Raw genomic sequence first — 25,056 nt, forward strand, 5'->3', positions numbered from 1 at the left:
TCAAACAAAAACGGAAACAGCAATGAAGAATCTAGAATCTTTCTATATCTGAGTGTGACAGTATTCCTGAGACTCCACTCGGGATTTGCATGACCAACAGTAGTGAAAACCGAGAGGAAGCCCACAACACTGCCAGAAATGGAGGACCTTCACTGCAGCCCTAAATGCTGGTGACATAATGGGCAGTATGCAACGGCTATGCCACCCCAGTGCCCAAGTCTAACCCTATTGTCATGCCCACCATTCGTTCAATCCACATTTTCAGTCTCACAACTATCATCTTGTGAATAAATAAAACATGAAACAGAGGCAGCTGAATGCGGACTTTGATGGAATTATTTTACAAATTGTAACAAATAATAAGCAACATTGCACTTCAAACATCAGCCTGGAAGCCCTGTTGGGAGAATTAGATACAGTGTGCCAGGGGCGGTGAAGAGAAATTGGATTGTAACATTCCGACCTACATCTTAATCACTTTCCCAAGACTCATTGAAATGCACAGAGAACGTGCAGAAACAAAAGTCACATCGCTGGGGGAGGGGGCAGTGACAGGCTAAATTGGACTACTGTGCTTATTTGTGAAAATAATCTATCTTCTGTTGTGAAAATAAAATCAAGCACAAATATCAGGGAAAAGGGCAGCAAATGACTTAAAGTGGCAAGCAGAAAAACTGCCAATTGATTTTAGTTTAATTTTAAGTGGATCTGATCTGAACCTTTAGCGACATGGTAGGCCGATAATGCTGAACGGAGAACAATAGACTGACATATTAACCATCAGAAATGGCACAAAGGATTGAAGTGGGCTTGAAATTTACTTCCATTTGAGACGGAATTCATTTGGAGTCACAGAAGCAGAATATTGTAACTCAAGTCCAAGAAGAACCCTTGTGAAGTGCAAGTTCTGTTGAAATCTGAGGTGGAAGTAGTGGATGCTGGAAATACTTAGCAAGCCCATCAGCATTTGTAGAGAGAAACATAGTGTTCCAGGCATCTTCTTTCCCACACTCCACCTCTTTCCATTGGGAAAAAGATTGGAAACATGTACCACTAAACTCTAGGAGAACTCCTGTCCCGTTGTTATAGGGTTCTGGAATGGGTCTCTTGTACAATGAAGATGATCTCTTGTCCTCACGATCTACCTCGCCATGGTCCTGGCCCATTATTGTCTATGTGCGCTGCTCTTCCTCGGCCATGATACTGCAACAATAGTTGGCCACTTTATTAGGTTTTCACCCACAGAACTGTCATTCACTGCATTTTTTTTTGTTTCTGGCATAATTTTCAATAAGCTCTAGAGATGGTTAAGCACAAAAATCCCAGGAGATCAGCGGTTTTTGAGATACATGGATGACCCCGCCTGGCGGGGTGAATCATTTCACAGTCAAAGTCGCTTAGATTGCATTTCCTCCCCATTTTGAAGTTTGGTCTGAGAAACTGAACCTCTTGACCATGCCTGCATGATTTTCTGCACTGAGTTCCTACCACATGATTGGCTGATTAGATATTGGCATTAACGAGCAGGTGTACTGGTATAATAAATTGGCCACTGAGTGTATATTCTGCATTCGATTATTGCTTCTCCCTTTGAACTACCTTGATGTACATGTTTTGAAATGCTCCATATGTATGACAAGCAAAACAAAGTTTTTCCACTGTATTTCTGTACATGTGACAATAATAAACTAATTATCCTTCCTCAGAACTCTTTATCAGATGCTGCTTGGCCTGCGGAGTGTATCAAACATTTTCTGATTTTGTCTCGGACTTGCAGGGTCTGCAGTTTTTAAAATAGTTTGTAGTTACCCGACTGGACAGAGTTGTAACATGGATACCAGAGAAACCCATGTGAATCTAGCGCATAGTTCTCTATATTTAGTTTGTAGTGAGGTTGCTGCTTCAATTGTAGAATCATGTGATTCTCTGCCAAAATCATGCATTGGTATTTTCAAGTTTTCAAAGGTGTAATAACGTGGCAGAATGCACAAGGGAGCAGTTAGAATAGGATGATATATCACTGAGTGACAGCAAGCTAAATAAATCATGAGCAGTGTGCAGTATTCTATACATGTGCTTAACAAGAGACCAGCGGTGAGTCTAGGTATCCCAGCTTGTATAAACTACACACTCCAGTCTACATTCAAATTGAATATCGAATTCTTTTTAAATTGTTTCTTTTGTCAGTGTTTTTTAAAATTTCTTTATTCCAAGACTCTAAATGCATCATCCTACACTTTCACCTTTATATGTTATTTCTTCTGGCTATATTGTACACTCCCTTCCTTTACATTGTCCCTGAAAACATTTCCACCTATCCGTGCTTTGAAACATACGTGGCCTTTCCACACCTGTAACATTACATTTTACACTTTGTCCTCTGACTTACGACAGCCACAACGTATACTGCATCTTATCCATGTTCCCTCCACCGTACACGGATCTCCACCCTCTCTGCCTCCCGTTCACTTTGTTTTCTTCAACCATCTCCCTATTTCTGACTCCATCATGCTTCATCTTCAAAGTTCAAGGTCAATTTTATTATCAACGTGCATATATCTCACCCTATATAACCCTAAGATTCATTTTCCTGCGGGCATGCTCAGCAAATCTATAGAATAGTAACTATAACAGGATCAATGAGAGGTTATCTAGAATGCACAAGGCGAGAAACTGTGCAAGTGCAAATATAAATGAATAGCAATATTTATATAAATAACAGGAACGTGAGATAACATGATAAAGAGTCCTTGAAGTGAGATCATTGCTTGAGCAAATGAGTGTAGTTATCCCCTTTGTTCAAGAGCCTGATGCTTGTAGGGTTGTAACTGTTCATGAAACTGGTGGTTGGAGTCCTGAGGGTCTTGTACCTTCTACCCAATGGCAGCAGCGAGATAAGAGAAAGGAACATGGCCTGATGCACACTAGGCTGTGATGCAGTCAGTCAATACACTCTCCTTGCTGTGCTCTGTTGAAATCCAAACTCATTGCATTCCCTTCTAGTCCATTCATTTCTTTTCAAGTATTTTGGAGCTCCCTCAAAGTTTCCAGCTCCCTACAAGATCAATGATGGTCCTCATACATTTGACAATGGGGACTCTAGTAATGGCAATGCATTTGAATCTCAAAAAGTAATGAGTATATTTTCTTCTACTTGGGTTTATTGTCAGGCACTTGAGTGAAAGAATTTCTGCTTTCATGTTATTAGCCCATTCCTGTATGTTGGCCAGATCTTTCTTGAAATTGATATGGAGCATCCTTTGATTTTTTAAAAAACTTTAAGTAGAACTGTGAATGGACTGACCATTACAACCATCAGAGACCATTATGACATCTAATATTAGGAGGATATGGCATCACTGATGAAATAACTCCAACATAATTGGATCAAGAACAGTGCTCTCAGGAAGATTTGCACAGTTGCTCTATTTCACGATTGCCTCTCAAATTCTGGCCCTACGACCTTGCCAACAGAGGTGGAAGTGGGTAAGGCCAGCCAAAAGGGCTCTGGCAAAGCTGTATAGGTCAATTTCCTGTACAGTGGATGCAATAGAGTGAGGAAGTATTGTTGAACTGCAACCATATCATTGACTTCAGAGGACGATGGAGACAGGAGGTCATTGATGGCCTCTGCTCCACTGGGAGCTAACAGCCCAAGTAAAGCAAATGAGTTTGTTTCATTATTAGCCTCTACAAACTTCTTCCTTCAAACTAGGTACAGCTTCAACCATGGTAATTCTCCCTTAATCCCCATTTAGCTCAGTTTAACATGATTAAGATTTATGTAGTTGGATGCTTCTTAATCAATCCAGTTCTCTCAGTTCTTTTATCTGTGTCTGGAGCCAAATAGTCCTGCTGGAACCAAAAGAAAGCACTTTAAGATCCATTTTTTTGGTATTAAAGTGTTCCTTGCTTCATTTTTTTTCTTGCTTCATCCTTTCAGCCCTGCAAATGTCCTTCACCCAAGTCCTCGATGGCCATGCTGTTGCAATAATAGAACCAATTTAATGACTTCCTCTGGGTACTCAAAGATCCAAGGAACATTTATTATCAAAGTATGTATGCAGTATACAACCCTGAATTTTGTCTTCCCCACAGACAGTCGCAAAATAAAGAAAACCATGGAACCCGTTCAAAGGAATACCTCATGAACCCACCCCCCACCAAAAAAATTGCACAAACAGCAACAAGAAAAGAGTGATAAATGCAAAATATAAAACACAACATTGGAGGAGTCCAGGCATATTCAGTTCAGCTCAGTGATCTTTATCTACAGGCTGCCCCAATTCAAAATCGCTCAAAATAACAACAAAGAAAAGGAGTGACCAGCAACATCATAACATAAAACTGCACAGTCCAATCCACAAAACGCATCAATTAAACCTTGCCCAGGACCCAGGACTCTGGTACCATACTCCAAAAGCATCGAAGGGTGGAGAGACTCAAGTGAGAGCTAGAGAGGGACAATCAGACGCAGACACCTTCCTTTGGCAGCAGCGAGCGAGAGGCTAACAGAGGGCGCTGAACACCCTGTTACCTCTCACACCCACCTCGATAATGTCAATCTTCCCTGCCACTTTAATTGGTTTCCTCCGATATTCCAAAGGTGCATGGCCAGGGTTAGTGGGTTTGGGCATGCTATACTGGTACCTAAAATGTGGCAGCTCTTGTGGGCTACTCAGCACAATCCTTACTAATTTGATATTATGTAAATGACACATTTCATTGTGTGTTTTGATGTATATATGATAAGTAAAGCTAATCTTTAATGTGACCTAAAGGGGAATCCAAATGGGATTCTCAGTAAGTGAAATGAACATTCTTATTCAGCCTTGACTATGGGCTTTTGCATGTGACTTTGGACAGTGCCAGTCTCACTTGTGCTGAGCAAGACTTGAAACAAGTGTGAGAATTACTGAAGAACCATTTGAATTGTCCTGTAAAATATTGAATTGTAAGATAATTGGATCAAGGACAGTGCTCTTGCACTTGTGCGCTAATTGATAGCTGACCTCCACAATTTTCTTCTTTCAAACCTGGTAGAACTGAAAGAAAGGAGAGTGAGGTTGAGAGGGATAATCAATCAGCCATGCTAGAATGGCCGAGTGGGCTCGATGGGCTGAAAGGCCTAAACCTGATCATTTGTCTTATGGTCTTAACTTGATGAGATGAGTAAACGGGTTTACTCCCCATCCACCCCGGCACCAGGGCCGATTCAGGTAGGTACCTTGGTCGGATGTGTTGGACCAAAGGGACGTGATCCCAAGCTGTAGAAATCTATGGCTCTATCCGTACAACTTGGTTCCAAGATTGTCAAGTCGAGGAGTGGTAGTGGGGACAAGTTCCCACTACCTAAAAGTGCTCCTCATGGCATGCGCTCAAATAGCCTCTGACAATCAAGTCCAGCTCCTGGCCTTCTCGTGTGGCTTAGCCTCTAAGCCGGTGGAACTGTTTCTCCGACAGGAGAAGGGGCTAAGTCGGGTCCTGGTGCCTTAAAACCAGTGCTTCGGGTAGATGGAGCTCGTCAGCCTGGGAAGGCAGTCCATCTAAGGGAGGGAAAACTCTGATTTCAAACCTCCGCTGCCTTGCGGCCATACCCACTCATGGGAAAGGCTTCGGGAGTAAACCCTGAGGACAAATCCGGAGCTGGAGTCCCTAAGGCAGTCCGATGTTACATTCAACCTCGTTCTGTCAACTCCTGCGACGACACCGGTGCCAAGCTGTATCGGCCCTTGCCCTTCCCTTGGACAACATCGGTGTTGTGGAGAGGGGAGACTTGCTGCTTGGGCAACTGCCAGTCTTCCATACAACCTTGCCCAGGCCTGCACCGTGGAGAGGGCACAGATCCATGGTCTCACGAGACTAACAGATGCCATATCCAAAATATACCTGCAATTAATTCACCATGTGGGAGGTTTATCCCCACTGGCAGCATCTTTCACTCTGATAAAAGCAAATTCACTGTTGGCTAAACTGTCAAACTGTGAAATAAGAAGGATTGTGTGTTCACCTGGTGTATTGTGTGTTTTTGGCATGTGATCCTTGACCTCTGCTTTGGTGCACTTGACAGGAAGAAGAGCCATTCCTTCAAATTGCTTTTCTAACAGGTAACGGACGGACATAGACAAAGCATCCGATGGGACCCATCGGGACTGAGGGAGCATGAGCTTTAGGAAAAATCACTGCAGAGACGTCAATCAAAAATATCAGAGTCAGAATTATCAACTGGTTGCAAACAAGACTGTCAGAAAGCGAATTGGCTCATCACATATAACTCAACACCTGCATTTTTTATTTGCAACATGATTTCCCTGTGAGAGTTCTGCTTTTGTTTTGCAAATCCATAAAATAAAATCCTGGACAGTTCCCCTGGATAGCTCAGTTGGTGAAAGCTCCATCGGCTGTAAATACCAAATCAGATGCATGGAGAAACGCCGACTTCCTTCTTCACAAGGTGAGCTGTGATGTCCTTCTCAGGATGATAAGCTGCTGGCACTTATTGCCTGATGTTATGGATGGATGAAGGATGGAGTGGAAAAAGAACTGCACGGCTGTCAGCGGAATTCTTTAAGGAGACTACGGAACACACAGTGGAAGGAACAGGACAACGGACAAAGGGAAGCTGAGAGATGAAGAAAGGAGAAGGCAAATATTGTTGGGAATGGAAGATAAAAACATGAAAAAGTACTCCTTTGCATCCCCTTGGAATTTTGAAAGTAAAATGCTGGAGGAACTTAGTAGCTCAGGCAGCATCTTTGGAGTGGAAAGGAAAATTAATGTTACAAGCCATGAACCTTCATCAGGATTGGAAAAGAAGGTAGAATAAGAAGCTGGGGAGTGGATGGAGTACAAGCTGGTCTGTGATAGGTGAAGCCAGGTGAGGAGGAAGTTGGGTGGATGGGCGAGGAGCTGGGAGGTGATTGGTGAAAGAGTTAAAGTGCTGAAGAAGGAATCTGATAAGAGAGAAAAACAGGAGAAAGGGAAGGAGGAGAGGCACCAGAGGGAGGTAATAGATGGGTAAAGAGAAGAGTGGAGCCAAAATGTGGAATGGAAAAAGAGAGATGGTTTCAAAGGTTTATTTAAAGTCAGAGAAAGGTATACAATATAAATCCTGAAATGCTTTTTCTTCGCAACTATACACAAAAACCGAGGAGTGTCCCAATGAATGACAGTCAAATGTTAGAACCCTAAAGATCCCCCCAGATCCCCCCCACTTGCACGTAAATAGTGGCAAGCAACAATCCCCCTCCCTCCATGGGCAAAAAAAAGCATCGGCACCCACAACCAAGCACTCAATTGCGAGCAAAGCAACAGTAAAGACACAGACTTGCAGTTACCCCAAGGACTACATTGTTCACCCGGTATTCGACATACCACAGGTTCTCTCTCTCCCTAATAAAGGAACAGGCGAGCAGGGAGACATAACAAACAACTCACTGGTTTACGATGTTAAAACGTCTGCCACATCACTTCTTTCGAGCTCTGTACCCAAAGATCTGGGCAAACAGCCAGAGATAGACTGACTCCCCCGATGACACACACGTCTCCTGTCATGACAACGACCCTCAATCCGTCCATCTCCAGAGGCCCGAGATCCTAGGCTTCCAAAGCCGAGCTGAGCCCTTGAGATGCCAAACAATGGCCAGTCCTGAAACCCCGAGAATGGGTCCCATTCCTGCAAAGGACTGTAGTCAGTATGTAACTCCAAATGAGGAGAGGAGAAATTACCATAGGTTAGAGAAATCAAATTTCATGCCCTCAGGTTGGAGGCTACCAGGATGGAATATGACATGTTGCTCCTCCATACTGAGAGTGACCTCATCATGGCAGTAGAGGAGGCCAGGAACTGACATGTTGGAGTTAGAATGGGAAGTAGAATTAAAATGGCTGGTCACTGGAAAATCCCACCTGTTGTAGCAGACGTAGCAAAGGTGAAACATTAATTTTGCAGAAGCTTAAGATCTGATTAATTCACTGTGTGAAAAGCTATATAATAATTCAGCAGGAGGTACATCAAAATCTTAATATCTTTGCTTGTTCATTTCTAGTCCCTTTGGAGACCAGACTCATTGGGTATGAATATAAATGAATGCCAAAAAAAAATCCAGATGACAGATTATCTGGACTTGAAAACCATTCTGAAGAACCTGAGTTAAAAGGAGAGGTGGCGTAGACTGGGACTTTATTCCCTGGAACACAGAAGACAGAGGGGTGATCTGATATACTGTATATAAGATCAAGAGGGCACAAGCAGGGTAAAAGCACAGTCTTTTTCCCAGAAAGGGAGTGCTAAATGGTTTAAAATCAGAGATGAGAGATTTAAAAGGGACAGCCAAGGTAGCCTCTTCATGCAAAGGATGGTGCATATTTGGAATGAGTTGCTGAAAAATTAATAAACGTTAGAGAAATTAATAAATGACGGGAAGGACATGATGGGATGGGAAAGACCCAGATGCTGGTGGTCGAGTGTGTATCATAACAGGACACCTCCCCTAAGGTTGACTCCTGACGACTCTGGATGCTCATTTTACTTCTTTTCCACCTCACTCCTTTGTATGCTGGCTTCTGCCCCCTTCCTTTCCGGTCCCATGGAAGAGCCTCAGCCCGAAAAGTCGACTGTTTATTCACCTCGATAGATGCTGCCTGACTTGCTGAGTTCCTCCCGCGTTTTGTGTGTGATGACGAAGGAGAGGTTTAGAGGGCGATGGGAAATCGGCAGCATATGGAACTAGCTTGCCAGGCAATAAGGTCAGCATGGATAGCAGGGCAGAAGGGCCTGATTCTGTGCTGTATAATTCCATGACTCTTGAGTTCAAAAATAATACTGAAGAACATCAGAAATTTATGACTTCTGTGCCAGCATCCAGGTTTTCTCCCTGCAAGAAGCTTTGCCTTTCTGCTACTGTCCACTTGCACTAAGCTCAAACATTTCATCACTTTTGCTGTATTACAGACGTTCCCTCCTGTTTTCTACTCCCCTACCTTCTTCCTTTTATGATCTTTTTATGTCTAACATTTTATGGTTCTAATGAAAAGTCATCACCAATGTTTCACTCTCCGTAGGAGCTGTCTGAGCTGCTGAGTATTTCAACCATTTATTTAGAATTTGACTGTACGTTGCTTTGTATTCTTCTTCCTGGTATGATGTGCATGTCCAGAGCTCCTTTCTATATTTCTTGGAGTGCTGTATTTATTGTAACATTTTTAGTGTGAGTATTAGCCCACCAGCAGATCCTGAGAGTGTATTTCACTTAAAAACTAAACCATCTATCAAGTGGAGTCCATCTGAAAAAAAATCAGACAGGGATCCTTCACGGTTCCTAATCTCCTCTGCAGCTCCCTTGACAATTCAAAGATTGATTATTCACATTGCAGTTAATTGAATATATAACTAATCTAGTGTGTGTAATGCTCACATTCAACATATTGATCTATCTGTTTAATATCACCTGCCTTGATAAGATCATTAATAGAACATTTATTGTACTCTATGCAGTCAGAATGGAACTCAGCTTGTTATTAAAATGAAATAATCTCATTAAAAAATTCCATTTTACCAGTTTATGCTGTGTTTGAGGGTTACTAATTGAATTTCTTTATTATTAACTGAAGCAATTGAACAGACTTTAATATACATTTTGAGGTAAATCATTGAAAAATATGTTTATTTCTAATTGTTCATTTATTCAACGAAATAGCAACATCTGCCTATAACTCAAAGATATCTCTTTGTCATCTGCTTCAGAAGATTTTTCAACCACACATCCACCTGTCATAAAGTGGACATTGAGAGCCGACCCAAATGCAAGACACAGACACTGAAGTACTAGGGACAGGACTAGGTGTGTCAAGAAAGCAACGGAAGAGGGGAAGAAATGATGCTGGACAAGACACAGACCCTGGACGAGACTAGGATACAGGGCCTGGGCTAGGACTAGACCAGGAAAGTGGGGCCTGGACGAGGAACTAGGAACTTGGAACTAGGGACTTGGGACCTGGACAAGGACTCTGAGCCAGAGACTGGACAGGGACCCAGAACCTAAGACTTGACTCGGGCTCAGACTCCGGATCGAGGCAAAGACAGGACGTGGCAAGGCAACAGAACTGGACGTGGGGGCAGGACGTGGGACTCCTGGGCTGGATGAGGACATGAAGCTCAGACTCGGACTTGGGAGACAGAAACACAGAGCCTTGGTCTTGGGAGACCGGAACGCAGAGCCTTGGTCTTGGGAGACTGGAACACAGAGCCTTGGTCTTGGGAGACTGGAACACAGAGCCTTGGTCTTGGGAGACAGGAACATGGAACACTGATCCGGGACCCCTCCTTGGGAACAGGATGTAGGGCTGGGACTCAAACACAGAACACAGAGCCAGGACCCTTCCTTGGGAACAGGATGTAGGGCTGGGACTCAAACACAGAACACAGAGCCGGGACCCCTCCTTGGGAACAGGACGTAGGGCCGGGACTCATACACAGAAAGCTGAACATGACGAGATAGTTCCCAACACAAAGTAGCAGCATACTGCCAGACCTACCTAACGAAGGCGTGGACACAGAAACAGCTCCAACTCAAGGTAGCGGCAAACAGCCGGACCTACCTAGCAAAGGTGAGGACACAAAGTGACAGTTCCAAACAACAAAAGACAGTTCCTTATCTAGACACAGCAAGGCTCCGGTTTTGCTCCAGCGGTAAAACTTGACGGCGAGAATAGGCAAGGACGCAGGCGAGGCTCCAGGCGAAAGGTAGCAGGCAAGGCTCCAGCCAAGGGCTACAGAAAGAAGGGGAAGGGAAGGGAACAGTCCAGCCTCAGGGCAACAACAGACAGCCTGGCTTACCCAACGGAGGCAAGGACTGGAAGGGACAGACCCAACTGAAGGGTAACAGAAAAGCCAGCCTGACCTATCCCATAGCAGTGAGGACAGGATACTGACAAGACAAACCAGCATGCACACTCGAACCCAGGACCACTTATATTCCCAGCCCCAAGATGAGCACCAGGTGCCTATGATTAAGCCCAACTGAAACAAGGGACAGCCGGAAGACCCGGAGTCCGGAGTCTATGGACCGGACCGTGAACCAGAACACGGTCCTCACGGCCCGGACCATGACACCGCCAGATCTCCCACCATCACAACCTTCCATGCTTCTCCATCCTTGGACAATGAGGATTCCTAACATTGTTTAGGTGCATTCACAGAGTAGTCATCTCAAGACTTTATGATGTCAACTACACTGCCTCATTTTTCTTTGTCCCGCCTCTCCACCTCAATTGGGAAAGAGAACATATACTCATTAGTTGAGTTGATGGTCCTTATCAGTCATTTATTTAGCATTATCCTCTTACTCAAGTATTTGAAGCAAGCAGAAGTGTTCAATAAACGTAAGTTAAAAAAGAGAACTGTAGTTTATAATGTCCTAAAGACCTTTCTCTCTGAAGGCAGTCAAGCTGTGTCCCTGGAGAACAACCTTCAAATCCTGGAGACTTTAACGACTAGCTTCATTCACCTTTCTGTCCTCTCACAACTCCTCTATTCTACTTAGATGTTTCCTGTTTGGTAAATACACCTCTTAGGTAATAAAGAACGAGAAAATCTCAGATACTGTTCCGAATTCATCTGGACAGGAGTGAGCATTAAATGCCTTTGAGTTTGGGAAAGCAGAGTTTTCCAACTTCCATTTTCCTTATGACATAGGAGGAGGTAATTCAGCCCGAGGCTTTGAAGATCGCACAGCAATCTTAACAGCCATTGTTTTTCTTGTGGCCTCTAATTTTCTTGTGGCTTATAATTCCCATTAATTCAATCCCACCCCTCACTCACACACAAGAGATAAATTACTGTTACCAATTAACCTACCAACCCACATGTATTTGGGATGTGTGAGGAAACATATGCAGTTTCAGAGAGAACATGCAAACAACCAGCACGGGGGGGGGGTCAAGGTCAAATCCCGGATGCTGTATTTGAGGTGGCAAGTCTACAAGCTGGACCTCTTTGTTGCCCTGCTTTCTGCTTCTAAGTACTATCCAGTGAGCTATGATATATGACAATAGGTGCAGAAGTAGACCATTCAGCCCTTCGAGCCTGCACCGCCATTTTGAGATCATGGCTGATCAATTCCTATCAATACCCGGTTCCTGCCTTGTCCCCATATCCCTTGATTCCCCTATCCATAAGATACCTATCCAGCTCCTTCTTGAAAGTATCCAGAGAATTGGCCTCCACTACCTTCCGAGGCAGTGCATTCCAGACCCCCACAACTCCCTGGGAGAAGAAGTTTTTCCTTAACTCTGTTCTAAATGACCTACCCCTTATTCTCAAACCATGCCCTCTGGTACTGGACTCTCCCAGCATCTGGAACATATTTCCTGCCTCTATCTTGTCCAATCCCTTAATAATCTTATATGTTTCAATCAGATCCCCTCTCAATCTCCTTAATTCCAGCGTGTACAAGCCCAGTCTCTCTAACCTCTCTGTGTAAGACAGTCCAATTTGTAGATATGGATGTCTAACATAAGACAGTACCTAAACTTTTCGACCGAAGTTCAATGTATTCTTACAAACAAATCTCAGAAGTAGAAAATTCCAATCCATCAGGAACACTAATCCATATCACATTTCTATGATCTTACAGTTCAGAAGAAAAGTTTTCAGTCTGTAATTCTGTATAATTATTTTTACAAAGAGCCTAAAGTGTGAAAACCTGATGATTAAAACAGACTATTTTAGTGGAATTAGAAAACTTAAATCGAGCTCTTGCTCTTCAAAGATGTTCAGAATATAGTTTTCTTTTTCAATGGCAACCTCCTGCTGGTTGGATTGAAAACTAAACTTTAACTGAGAAAGAAAAGGATTTGAGAAAAAAAGTCTCAGAAATCTTATATCTAAGTGCACCAGCTAAGATCAGTTTGTTATTGGTATACAAGATCATCAGTATCAGTTGTACTGAGGTAGTGTTATGTAATGAGCTCTTTGGGCCTGTGCAGGATGCTAGGGAGCATTGGGCTCAAGGTGTTTAGAGCACTTGAACTGGATAATTGTTGTTTAATGACAGCATAGCGTTCCTTGTGTTTTTCTTGAGTGACTAGCTCTTTGTAATGCAGCCTCCTAGTACTTTTTGTTTAAGTTTGTTAAGCTTATCTAGAAAGGCTCAGGGAATCCATGTTACTTACACTATTTCAGCGGATGCCTGAGTAGCTCTAACTGTGGAGTCCTAGTTTTGGGAATGTTACGTCTCGCAGCGTCACTTGGCCAAACCACCGATGTTCTTTTGGAATTATTATGAATAAACTCTCGTCATCGTCTCCTCGTTGAAGTTTGTCTTCCCTCTGCACTTGTGTTCCAATATTGCCAGCGCACATCAAGACAGGTTAGGATTATGCAGGTTGGTTTTTGTAATTCCCTAAACCATTGCAGCTCTTCTGGTGAAGATAACAGCTATTTATTCCATATGTTATTTAATTAACCAAATTGACGCCCCCCGGCTGACAAGATGAGATTTGATCTCTCGTCTCCAAACTATTTCTCCTGACTTCTGGATTTATTGCTTTCATGCCCTGTTATGAATTCCAGTGTGTACTCTTATGGAAGTCCCCATTTTGTAAACTGGTTATACTTTAATTATACATTTAAAAGTGGTTTAATTACAGGGTGCTAATTTTACAAATGTGGCCTCATGAGCAAATAATGAAATATAAAAAATATTTCTTTAAATGGTTAGTGTAATTGAATCTCCTACAGTTGCAGCCTAATAAATATTGTAGTTGTGTTGATTATTCTCTCCACAGGAATCAGTGACATACAATTTTGCAATATCAGTTAATAACAATAACCACGCATTTATATTACTTTCTGAATGTTGTAACACATTCCAAGATGATTCACAAGGTTCAATGGTTCAATGGTTCCATTTAATATCAGCGGATGTATACAATATACAACCTGAAGTTCTTACTCTCCAGACATCCTCGAAACAGAATAAAACCCCCAAAGAATGAACGACAGAAAAAAGATTAGCACCCCAGAGATCCCCTCCCTCTCCCAACAAAAGCACCAAACCTCCTCCCTCTTATTCAGCAGAAAGCATCAGCCCCCCCTCCCCATACCCACCATGCAGGCAACAGCAAAGCTCCCAAAGAGAGACCATAATCTGCAGAAAACTCTCCCACACCATCAAGAGAGAAAGACAGAGATCACCTGAGTGCAGAGGCGTCTGATAGCCACACCTGCTGTCTCGATGTTACAATCTCTCACAACACTTCAGTTGGACAACACCGGTAGGGAATTGAATTGTCCACAGGACCGCGCAAGGCTGTACCCCGAAGGCGCCCTTCTTCCAGGTCACTCCTGATGGTATCAAAACGCGGCCAATCGGCAGGCTCCAAGAACGGGAACTACCGCCGAGGAGAAGCGCAGTTTGAGTACAGCTGCAGATCATGAACTCCGGCAGGACCCCAGCTACCTTGAAAAAGAAAGAAAAGGTATTGGAGAGAAGAATTTAAACTGTTTCACAGATGGGCTGGCAGAAGTCACCCACTGGCACCATCTTTAGCTCCACCCGCCTGAGAAAAGATATGATACAGGTGGCCCAAAGATTGATCAGCAAGATGTTAAAAGAAGAACAAGACTGCCAGTAATCTGCCACCCTCAATTTATGAGGATAGGTTGAGTGAGTGTGAGCTCTTTATTTCCAAGGATAATAAGAGGTGACTTGATAGAGGTGTACTAGATAAGTGGTGTAGATTGAATGGAGAGCCATAAACTTCTCAGTGCCAAAATGGCTAATACAATGGCTAATACAAACTATTAAGGTGATTGGAGAATAGTATAGGGGGATGTCAGGGGTAGATGTTTTACACAGAGTGCTGGGCGTGTGAGACACCTTGCCAGGAGTGGTGGTAGAGGCAGATACATTAGGGACATTTAAGATACTCTTAGATATGCACATGGATGGAGAATGGTGGTCTACGTAGGAGGGAAGGGAGGGAAGGGTTAGAGTGATCTTAGAGTAGGTTATAAGGTTGTCACTATATCACGGGCTGAAGGGCCTGTGCTGTGCTGTTACATTCTATGCTCTATGCTCTTGGGAAATTAGTGAGCCTGTCTTGCCAATTTTCAAGACTATTGAATATAACTTCTATTAATAACCAAAACCACTTTAATTCACAGTTCTTTTAGTTGTTACAAGGTAGAATGATAAATTTTATAGTCATCCTGTGTTTAATAGAAGCATGGGAACCCGGTTTCTGTATGTTTGTAAGCAGTATGGGAAACAAAGCCAAATGATATTGAAAGGGACCAAAGGAGACAGGGCCCCGGTAAATTTTAAGGCATTTCAGCAATAAAGGTTCTACTGTATTAAAAGGGGAAATGGGAATGAGGGAAGAAGTGAACTTAAAAGAGCATTGGATACCAGACTCGAGAGTGTTTAAAGGGAGTGTGGGAGAAGGTGCTCTGGTGAACTTAAAGCTATAAGGCCTTAGACCAAGGACGACCGAGTTTTGCACCTTGTCCTTGGAGTAACACTGTCCCATTTGGCTAAATTGATGGGTATTCATGTATGGTTGAATGACAGCTAAACAAACTTGAACTTGGGGTAGAATTAGGACATTCGTCCTATTGAGTCTGCTCCAGCATTTAATCATGGCTGATTTATTTCCCTCGCAATCCCATTCTTCTGCATTTGACACCATTACACACCAAGAAGCATCCAATTTAAATAGACCCACTGACTTGGCTTCCAAAGCCGTCTGTGACAATGAATTCCAGAGATTCACTAAAGAAATTCCTCCTCTCTACCCTTAAAAGGAATCCAGGAAACAGGGCCAGATGACGCCAATGCCAAATCATCAGGGAACCCACTCATGAAGAGCAGATTGTTGAGGTGTTATTACAGAAAGGCAAAATGAAGGGATTCCAGAGCTTAAGGGCCAGGAGCTGAAGGTGCAGACATCAACGGTGAAAAAAATTAACCTCAGTGACAGATTGTGCAAGACCAGGCATGGTAAGGGTGTTGTGATTTCTCTCAAAGTCTCAACACTTCACTGGAAATATCTTTCTCCAACTTATTTCAGGTGAAAACCCATTATCCGTCGATGCCCAGATCAAAGCCCTCGGTTCTAAGCACATAACACTTGTTAACTAGGCATACACAGCTTCTGATTGAGGTGTTATCCTCTGACTTGATTCATGCAAAGATTTTAGACAGTTTTTGATAAACCAGTCCTCAGTCTGACTGCACTGATGAGTATTACAGTTAAGCAACTTCACTTATTTAATTTAGGTGAAGTTATCAAAGAGAAATCTTAAATAATGCAATAACTACATCAATATTGCTTAAATAGCAAAAAAATTATGATTACTTAACAGTTTGGCACAGCAGATTTTAGGAAAGTGATAATTGGCTACAAACTCTATTACACCAAATAACATTGGTTGCAGGGATTACCAGAGACCTACTAGGCTTTTATAATATTTAGGTAATTTATTTATAGAGTGGATGGGTCTCTACCAAAGGAGGTGTGAGATGCCTCTTTCCTTCACTGGCCTGCAGGTCACCCTTGGACAAGGCGTAGCACCTGGTAACCTCACACCCCCCTCCCCCCACCACAAGTCAGGGTCATGTGAAGCCATGGGAGTGGAGGTGGATGGTCGTATGAGCAGCTGGTTCATATCACAAGTTCTGGTTATGTGACCACAGGCGCCAGGCAGACAATCTCTGAAAAGCTGATGATGATTTGGGTCACCCATCTTGTAAAGGCACTGCCCAGAAGAAGGCAATGTCAAACCACTTCTGTAGAAGAATTTGCCAAGAACCATCATGGTCATGGAAATACCACAAGCACCCACGTCATATGACACAGCAGATGATGAACAAATGAGTTTATTTATAAACTTAAGAACACAGAAATATAAAAACAGGACCATGTAACCTAGCTCCTCAAGCCTATTCTGTCATTGAAAACCATCATAACTGCTTTGCCCAGTTCTCAACTCTTCCCTTCAATTCCACATAGCCGCCAACTTTTGGAAATGTATTTATCTCCGCTTTAAGCATCTGCAATTATCTATCAATAACTGGATAGAGAAATCTATAGCTCAATCACCTTCTGCCCTCTGCCTTTTCTCTACCGTATGGTGGCAAGATAGCATAGCAGTTAGTGTAACACTGTTACACACCAGCGACCTGGTTCAGTTCTACTGCTGTCTGTAAAGAGTCGGTACGTTCTCCCCATGACCACGTGGGTTTCTTCTGGGTGCTCAAATTGCCTTCCACATTACAAAGACATATGGACTAGTAGGTTAATTTGGTCAATTGGGTGCAATTAGGCAACATAGGCCAGAAGGACTGTTACTGTGCTGTTCCTCTAAATAAAATAATAAATGCCAAAATAAATAAGAAACTCTTCTATAAATCCGTTTTAAAAATAGTGACTTTAAAAAATAAGTAAAGATAAATAACAGAATATTGATTTGCTGTATGTGCTGGCAGACGGGTGTGAGCATGTATGTAGAGTATACAATAGCTTAGCGGTTACCACAACACCAGCAATCTCCAAGTGGGGCTCAATTTCTGATGCTGTCTGTAAGAGGTTTGCATGTTCTCTCTGTGACCATGTGGACTTCCTCTGGGAGCTTTGGTTTCCTCTTACAGTCTGAAGACACATGTTTAAGGTTAAGGTTAGTGAGGTGAGGGTTGCCCCTGCACATCCTCAAGATGCATTGGTCATTGATGCAAACAACACATCAACCCACCCCCCCCAACTCATCCCAAACTCAAGACAAAGCTTTAATTGTCTGATCCAAAATATGTTTCGATATTTCGATTGCATGTGACAAATAAAGCTAATCTTTCTGAGGATTCCCTGCAAATGCCGGAATCAGCACAACTCCAAAGGAATGTACTGCTCCACAGATTATCAAAGTCTTTATGAAGAATCGTGTGTTTTGCCATGTGTGAAGAAGTGGGCTTTCACTGAAAAAGGTTGAGAGTGACAGTCACCAGATGATAATGTCCATTTCAATTTTGGCCCCACATCTGCTTACCTAGAAGAATCTGTGAATGTTGTTGCCTTGAGTGTTATTGAAAGGCTATCACAGGTTTTCGTAGTGGAAAGTATGCTGTCTGGCACTGAAGAGGGCTCCAAGGTTTGTTGGGGGGAGGATGAAAAGGGGCTTGTGACCATTGGCTCATTTGTGACCTGGAATTACTGACTAGATAAATGGTTCTTGAGGTGAAGGATCTTATTGGGAGGCTGATATAGACATTTGGTGCCACAAAGAGGAAGGCAGACCTAAAGATCAAAGGTCAATATGAGCCTTACATTGATGCTATCACAATCAAGAAGAATGTTGATTGATGGTTAATCCCCATGATGGTTAATACCAAGGTAACTTAATCTAAATTTCTCTATAATACACTAGGGTAGGGGTTCCCAAACTTTTTTATGTCATGGACCAATGCTATTAAGCAAGGAGTCCATGGACACCAGGTTCAGACCCCTGCTCTAGGAGAAGCTTTGCTTGGGGAATAACCCCATCCATCATATGACCTTATGGAGATTCTGGGTAAGATTTATAAGGTTGATCACTTTTGTGAGTAGAATTTCAAAGGTGATATGTCATAGCTGCATTTTATCACAGAAAAAAATATCAATTTTTCGACCATCTGAGCACTGTAAAAAAAACAATGCCAAGTATAGAAATTTTAGGTCTTTAAACTCAACTTTCCTGTTCCTTTTCCTATATGTCCAACACGCTTGTGACAATCTCCAGCCCCTTTTTTTACTCCCTGAGAGATATCCAGTCACCTCCTGATTCTATTTTTGTACAAATTATTTCCACGTATTTACCAGGTATCTAATATATTTATGATCCTTCCCCAGATACTTTGAGACATTTCCTAATTAATACCCCATGGGTTTGGTCCCATACATACTGGTGAGAATTCAATGGGACCAGCTTTATCCACTCAGTTCACCATCTTCAAATGTTGAATAAGATTCTCCCCACTCAGCACCCACACACAAACTCTTCCTTTTTTCAGGAAAGGTCTGGTTTCCTTATTGCTGCTCAGTACACAAAGTCCCGCTTGCCTTCTGAGATTTGATCCTCGGAACCTCCAGGGTAACATGCTGCATAGAGAATGCACTTCTCACTTGTGGGCTGACCCCAGCACATCCTTTGATGCACTTCAATGTATGGTTCGAAGTACATGTGATAAATAAATAAATAAATTGGAATCTGGATCTACTGCAGAGAGAATGGCAAATGTTAATTGAGTGATATGCCATCAATATATTAGTAATAGGAAAATCTACTTCTGCAGCACTCAAAGGAGTACAGCTCCCCACACAAAAGAACATCACGTGTTGTTTCTACATTCAGTGATCACTTTATTACGTGCCTCTTGTACCGAAAAAAGTGGTCACTGAGTGTATGTTCAAGGTCTTTTGCTGCCGTAGCCATTCCACTTTAAGGTTCAAAGTGTTGTGCCTTCAGAGATGTTCTTCTGCACACCACTGTTGTACCTGTAGTTATTTGAGATACTGTCACCTTCCTGTCAGCTTGAACCAGTCTGGCCATTCTTCTTTGACCTCTCTCATTAACAAGGCGTTTTGCTCACAGAACTGGTGCTTGTTGGATTTTCACACCATTCTCTGAAAACTCCAGAAACTGTTGTGCATGAAAATCCCAGAGAGATTAGCAGTTTCTGAGATATTCAAACCACCCCATCTAACACCAACGTTCATTCCACAGTCAACGTCATGTAGATCACATTTCTTCCCCATTCTGAGTTTGGTCTGAAAACCGACTGAACCTCATGACTACGTCCGCATGCTTTTGCGCATTGAACAGCTGCAACATGATTGGCGGGTTAGATATTTGCATTAACAAGAAGGTGTACAGGTATAATGAATAAATTGGCCACTGAGTGTATATTCACCTTCCTCCTTGCTTGCTAAAACGTGACATTTCATCCCATCCAGCCTAACATATTAGATGTTTGCAATATGTTGATGGTTGTTCCCAAGGCTCGGCTTTGGGAGCATTACTATTCCATTTATTAATTAACAACTGCCAGAAATACCCCATCCAGCCTGCATGTCTCTAGCTGTCTGTTTCTATGAGAGCACTTCAGTTATTGGGAGCCCTTGCAATTCCATCAGTGAGAGCAGATGAAGCACTTCGGCCCACGATGTTATGCTAACCTTATAACTTGCTCTAAGATCAATCCAGCCTTCCTTCCTATATGGCCCTCCATTTTTCTACCATCCAAGTGCCTATCTAAGAGTTTCTTAAATGCCTCAAATCTCCTTAAAATGATGCCCCCCCCCCTTGTATTAGCCTTTTCAGCACTGAGAAAACATTTCTTGCTAGCCACCCAATCTACGCTTGCTATTCCTCCATCTAAGAACTGAGACCGTGCCCAATACTCAACAGCACTGTGGGAGCAACTTCACCAGACATACTGCAGCAGTTCAAGAAGGTAGTACAAAGTTTCAAAGTATGTAACCATATGCAACTCTGAGATTCATCTTCTCCAGATAGTCACAAAACAAAGAAAGAACATGAAAGTCATTCAGAGAGAGACATCAAACCCACACCCCCACACAAAAAAGAATGGCATCTCGATCATCAACCGCCAAACCCCCCCCCTGCACAAAACGCAACAAGAACATCGACCCTCAACTGCAACCCCCCTCCCTCACCTTGCACAAAAAAACTAATAGAATGCAGCTTGGAGTTAGCTGTTCATGGACATTGAAAATCTGAAAAAATGCCCATTGTGAAAATTGTCAAATGACGCCTCACACCATTTGTGGAAAGATAATGACAGAGGACCAGAACCCAAACTTTCTTGGCTCCTTCACGTACCTACCATTCTTCCAAAGAACTTTATTGAATGTTCTTGAAGTACATTAGCTGGACCTCATAACAACCTTCTTGAGGGCAGACAGAAAGTAGGCAACCAATGTTGACATTGTTAACAACATCCACATTCTTACAAATTTCCCATTGAGTCGCTTTTATCATGGCCTGAATCGGTGTGGTTTCTATTAAAGTAATCATAACAGCAACTTGTGTTTATTTTGGGGCAATAAGTCTCAAAATATGGCTTAAATTTACCTTGAGCAATTGCACACACATATTTCTATGTATCTTTTTAATCAATGTGAAATCAGAACCTGTGAAATTGAAGATGATCCCAGCCTGATTACTTCATCTAAACCATCTATTCAAACTTTATCTGCACAGCTACCACTTCAGTAATTATCACTGAGCAAAATCTTTAAAAAGTTGTTGGGATTCAATTTGGCACCACCTCATTAACAAAATAATTTCCCTTCATTTAATCCAATAAATCAGCCCCAGAGTTCCCAGTTCTATATGTCGCTGCACTTAAATGGTTTCACTTATGTCCCCTTGGTCTAGTCTCTCCAGATTTTCCTTGGCCCATTGCAGATTGAACCCCACTTGAGCGTCAACTTCCATTAGTACTAATAGGAAGGCCTCCCTCAACAAGACAGGGATGATTCATTGATTAGTCCAAATGATCTGCGTGTATAGAAAATGGCCAACTTCAAAATCCAACTGCAATGTTTACACCAAGTTCATATGGCAACTGTCCTAAGAAACATCCATTTTAGTAGAAACAAAAAATGATTGTTTCTTAGATGGTGAGAGATTGTGAAATGTTAATGATTAAAAGGGCTTGGACATCTTGTGCACTGTTTGCTCAAAACAATCATTGAAGTCATTGAGCCATACAAATCTACATCAACTAAGTACGCATTTACACTAAATCCATTTTATTATCTTCACATACCCTTCAGCTCACAAACTTCTACAGAATCTAGAGGCAATTTACAATGCACAATTAACCTGCTAACCTAAACACCATTGTGATGTGCGGAGAAAATGGAACATCTGGAACAAACTGAGGTAGTTACAGTGAAAATGGACAAATTCTTCACAGAGAGCATCATAAGCCAGGTTCAAACTCAGATCACTAGAACCAGGAGACAACAGCTATATGACCTGCATCCTGGCAATGCAAGTGCAACATAAAGCAAATGATATGTTGGCCTTTAGCACAAGAGTAGGGGTATCTTACAATAATCACATTGGACCTATAGTAACACTGCTTCTGGGAAATTCAGTACAATTCAGCCCTGAGAGATGTTGTTTACTAAGTCAGAGGATGAGAAGTGGTTCTTCAAGTGAATGGAAAGTTAAAACAACAAGTAAGAAGTTCATGATCAGTCCTACAATAGAACAGAAGTGTTCTGCAATGTGGAAACTCAGTCTACATTTGGTTTCTTCTGCAGGGAAGAAATGACATTGTGAGCATCAAATGCATTATGTCAAATATACAAGTGTTTAACCTGGAAGTGTTTGGGCCCTAAATGGCAAGAAGGGGATGAGGTAAAAACTGTAGATTCTGCATCCTCAGTGGTTACACGGGAAGGCCACCTGAGAAGAGGAGTAAGTATTTTTGGAGACAGATAAGTGAAACAGAGATCTGTAAAAGTAATGCCCTCTTTATTTTGATGAGAGTAGATGTTATAAGAAAAAATTATATGAAAAGGTTGAGTAAGTCAGGACTTTATTCCTTGGAAACTAGAAGTTTGAGTGGAGATTTGATAGTTATACAAAATTATGAGAGTTATAGATAGGATAAATACAAGCAGGCTTTTTCCACTTAGGTTGTGTGAGACTACAACTAGAGGTAATAGGTTAAGGGTGAAAAGTGAAATGTGTAAGAGAGACTTGAGGGAGAACGTCTTCACTCAGAGGGTTGTGAGAGTGTGGTGTGAGCTGCCAGCATGAGTGGTGCATGTGAGCTTGATTTCAACATTTAAGAAAAGTTTGGATAAGTACATGGATAGTAGAGGTGTGGATGGCTATGGTCCAGGTGCAGGTCAAAGGGACTAGGCAGTTTAAACGAGTTGGCATGGACTAAATGGGCTGAATTGCCTGTTTCTGTGCTGTACTTTTCAAGGACTCAATGGCTGTATGTTCAGATCAGTCTCATTCATATGGAAAGAGGGATTAAAACCTCAGGTAAATCCAAGGACTCCCCACCGCACAAGCACGCAAACACACACAAAATTCTTCCTCTTCGCGCGCAGCTGCACATTTCCTATCATTCTTACTCCAGATTCAAGGCATTCAAGCATGTAACCTTTTGACATCAGGCCAAGTTCTTTCAAAATCTCTCAGGTGTCTTTTTTAAGAGGGAGGAGACAATAGAATTAGCGACAGGCTTGCAGAGAGAGGGTAAAAAAAGAGTGTATGAGAGGAGAGAGAAATGATATGAAGGCTGGAAAAGGAAAAATGGAAAGGGGCAAGGAAAGGAAGAAAAATAGAGAAAGGGAAAAGGAAAAGGGGACATCTTCCACAACAGTTACTGGGGGGGGGGGGGGGTGGAAGGAAAAAAAAATATTTGCAGAATTTTTAATCTACACATCCTCTAATTATAAGTATAGTAATTTAATTTATTCAGTTCCAGCCCGGAACGGTATGCCAAAAAATGGCTGTCATTTATTCTGGAGCCTGGCAGTGGGTGCTTTTCTTTGTCATTTCTTTATAGAGTGACAGAATGTGTTGCTAAAGTGACACACAATTACTTTCCCAGTACAGTTCAGCAAATATTAATTACTACAATCCAACGCCACTCATGCAGGACAACATCTGCTACAGAAAACAAGACAAGAGTTTCACTTCAGAACACACTGGAAATTGAGCTAAGGGAAATAAGACTAAAATGTTAAAAAGCTCTGTGTAACAAATTGAACAGAACACAAACGAGGCAGAACGATGACTGCTAAAATCAGCCACAATAGCCATCATTTACTTGCAGAATCTGGATTTGGGTCCAAATCGCAAAAAGAACTGAGTGTTTTCTCTACATCTAATAGCTAAGGCTTTCAATAAAATGAGTTAAAGCAGTCCCTACTGACTCTGAACAAGTCCAATGCATCATTATATTGAATAGAAAACTGCCAGTTGTTATACATGATCATCAAAAAAAAAAAATCAAAAGTCGCAGATGCAAGAAATCTGAAATAAAAACAGAAAATGCAATTAAGACTCAGCAGGTCAGGTAGCGAGGTCCAGTATAGTTCGACTTGCAGACACATCTCAACCGATGGTTCAATGACAAACTCTGCCACCTTAATCAGGGTGATTCCTAGGCATGTCTAGTCCAGCGATATATATACACAACTCCCGTTGTCTGCACCCCCCCCCCCCCCCCACCGTCAGGAGCTGAGTATATATGCCGCCGGACTAGACATGCCTAAGCATCATCCTTGTTGAAGATGGCAGAGTTTGTCATCGAAACATCAGCTAAAATCAACACCTGGACCTGGCTGGAGGCCCGAGAAGAGTCATAAATACCAGGAAAGCACCGGAAATCTGTGGTGGAGCCTGTTCCTGCTGGGATTCAACACTACACTGGGAAATCCATCCTTTTGATCTCACTTCCTACTCCTGATCCAGATAGTTCCATTTCACATTCTAGATCCCCTTTTACCCCTTCTCTTCTCCTCACCTGGTTATCAACTCCCACTGGTGCACCTCTTCCTTCCCTTTCTCCCATGATCCTCTCTCCTCTCCTACCAGATTCCTTCTTCAGCCTTCTACCTTTCCCACCTATCACCTTCCAGAACATCACTTCATCTCACAACCCCCCAACTACTCACCTTCCCCACTCAACTGGCTTTACCTATCACCTGCCAGCTTATACAGCTTCCCCTGCCCCACACCTTCCTATTCTGGCTTCTTCCCCCTTCCATTCCAGTCCTGATGAAGGGCCTCAGCCCGAAACATCGACTGTTCTATTCCCCTCCATAGATGCTGCCTGACGTGCCGAGATCTTCCAACATCTGCAGAATCTCTTGCGTTCATTACTTGTTGTAATTACTTGTTGTTTTAAAGTTTTTGCAATGTTTAAACAAAAGTATATATTAATTAATTCTTAATTTGAATAAATAAAATTGTAAAATGCAAAAAGAATAATACTGTAGGTAGGGGAAATTTGTAACAGG

The sequence above is a fragment of the Hemitrygon akajei genome, chromosome 30 (assembly GCF_048418815.1).
Source record: "Hemitrygon akajei chromosome 30, sHemAka1.3, whole genome shotgun sequence".
Lineage (NCBI taxonomy): Eukaryota > Metazoa > Chordata > Chondrichthyes > Myliobatiformes > Dasyatidae > Hemitrygon > Hemitrygon akajei.